The 2,673-nt window shown below is 40.9% G+C and overlaps 1 protein-coding gene across 1 annotated transcript in view; it reads left to right on the top strand.

The window, feature by feature from the left end:
* Positions 1 to 2,673, top strand: part of ANKAR (ankyrin and armadillo repeat containing) — a 73,751-nt gene that overhangs the window by 1,248 nt on the left and 69,830 nt on the right. The gene's annotated exons all lie outside the window — the stretch shown is intronic.

The following is a 2,673-nucleotide window of genomic DNA, read 5'->3' as shown; positions in this document are numbered from 1 at the left end:
TCAGCAGGTAAGAGAATTTAATTTGTTTATTTTTATTAGAAGGCTTTTTTTTAAATTTAAAAGTAATTTATCTGTGACTCAGTTTTATGTATTTAGCCATGTTTCTTGAAAGAGATTTTTTTGAATTACAAAGAATCTATCTTTTCAATAATAATTTTTTTCAATGTCACCTTCTGAAACTTGGTTAGGACCTGTTAGGTTAGGACCTTGGTTAGAAGTGTTCATTTACTATTTACTGTTATCTGTGGCTAGACTTCTGTGAAGTTCAAATGCTTGGGAGTAGGATTTGCTTGATGACACTAAGGCAGCCTGACTCACCTGCTATGGGTTGGGTTTCCAGATGTGTTTCAGGCTCTGTAGCTTTTGTGTGTACCAGCAAGCAGTACCATCTCTTGGAGATGGTATCTCTGTGTCTCAAAGACAGTTTAGATAGCTAATAGCTCTCATTTCTATGCAAGGTAATCAACTTCTGTTGAGAGCAGACTCCAAGAGTATTGAGTACAGGCAGAAATTCTACCCCTCTGGGTGAGAATTAGTCTGTGATGTTGGTGGAATCAACAAATGTCACTGGATAGGTGCAGAGTACCTACGATTGGAGGATCACTGGCTTCTAAAAGATTATAGATGTAACTGGAACCGAAAAATCTCTTCTTGTTGTTCAGGTCCTTGGGGTGATTAGGGTGAAGTAATGCAAAATGCTGCCAGTAATGTCTAGTAAGTTCCATTAATTTCTGCATTCCCTTGACTGGTCTGGTAGTTCCTCTTAAAGAGTACTGATACTTTGGCACATGCAGATACATTGTTGAAGAGAATATGGCATGGTCAGAGTCTTAAAAACATTTGTTAGCGTTCAACCAGAAGTGCTAATCATTTCTGGTAGTTGAGGACCTCCAGGGCTAGTTGAGCTCACATAAATAAAATGTATCTAAATTAAGGTGTCATTTTGATGTCAAAGATGATAGAGTAGTTGATGACTCTTCTATCCTGGAAGTTGTCTAGTAATCTATATTCACTACTCACTGGAAGACAGTAGGGAATATGGCACAAGCCAGATAATGTTTCTGTCTACTTGCATTGGCCAAGATGTGTCTATAAACTAAGCTACACCGTTTGCCCTTCTTGATTGAGATGATGCCAGGAGCTTTGTGAAGATCTGAGCTCCATGGAGGTTAAGGATCAGCACGATTGGATGGTGGGTTTTAACGTTAGAGCTTTGACAATCCTGACAAAAATTGGGTTTGCTTTTCTTCCCTTTTTACAAAGATTACTTTGAGACTCTCATCAGAAAGGAGGTGGAACTAATGAACCATCATTCCAATCTGGCATGTGTCAAACAAAGCAAAAGCCAGAGCTGACAGATTGACTGGAAAAGAAACAATGAGCCCTTTTTAGATCCAGATATCTAGGTGGAAACTCTTACACAAGTCAAATTCCGGAGAGTAATCCAGGTTAGAGGTGCACGTTGAGGATTCAGTCATTCATATGTTAAAGTCACAAGAGCCTTTGGATCATCCAGTGAGAGCATCAATAGTAAGAAGAGAGATGGCCAGGGCAGGAGGGAGCACGTGTCCTGTTTTGTATCTATGGACAAAGGGCTCCTACTTAGTTGATGATAAAAATCAGTTATACCAAGCAGCTTTGTGGCCCAACACCTGGTCTATTGAATCTAGCTGTCTCATATCTGAGGCCACCCTCTATGAGTGGTGCCTCACAGTGGTGCTCCTGGTTAAGGAGATCAGAGACACATAGAAACATTCGAATCAAGCTGTAGGTGGAGTTGGGGAGCACCCAGAGACTAAAGTTATCTGTCTTCCATGGCTTACGTTTTCAGGGGTGACATTCAAAATAATTAACCACCAGCACAGCATGAGCACTGACCAATCAGAACAGACATCAGCAATAATGCTGGAACAGGATCTCAGAGACCTCCTGCTTGGCATATGTACCCTTTGCTGGATCATGGAGCTTTCTAGGCTATCCCAGGGAAGGGAGGCATTCAAAGAGCTCAGGGCTATAGCAATTTAATTTACCACACAATATGGAAGGTTTCAATATTTTAACAATGTGGCCATATTGATAAGTAACTAAGTATCAGTCCCAGACATTTCGACTTAATTCTCCTTTTCTGGATGGGAATACATGTCTTAACTATTATGATTTTTTTACTTAATTCTCCTTTTCTGGATGGGAATTCATGTCTTGACTATTATGATTCTACCACTAAAATATCTCAAAATCATCCACTTTGCTTTATCTCAACTACAACACCCTGATACAGAACACTCTTTTCTCTAGCCTTACATACTGCAACTGCCTTCTGGCTGCTCTCTCTGTCTATAATCCCTTTTTCACTGAATATGAATGAGGCTGGAAACCTTTCAGAGCCAGTCACTCTACCACCATGTGCCTTGGGGAAAGTGCTGTGTATGTTACACTAAAGCGCTTTGTAATATTGGCTGCCGGACAATCAAAGAAGAGCATCATATGGGCGTAGAGGTTTTTTTCTCCCTCCACCACACTTCAGGAGTCTGCTGAAGAACCAGCAGCATCAATATGCTTCAGGCACTGTAATAAAGGTATAGTGCAAACAATTGTAAATGACCAAGCAGCACACACTCGAGGTGTGCTGGAGCAGAGTTTTCAGGGGGAAACTCCCAGAGGCAGCAGCAGGAA

This window comes from Lipotes vexillifer, unplaced genomic scaffold (assembly GCF_000442215.2).
Source record: "Lipotes vexillifer unplaced genomic scaffold, Lipotes_vexillifer_v1.1 scaffold903, whole genome shotgun sequence".
In the NCBI taxonomy this organism is placed as follows: Eukaryota; Metazoa; Chordata; class Mammalia; order Artiodactyla; family Lipotidae; genus Lipotes; species Lipotes vexillifer.
Note: the sequence above shows the minus strand (reverse complement) of the source record. Positions and strands in the feature narration are given on the sequence as shown.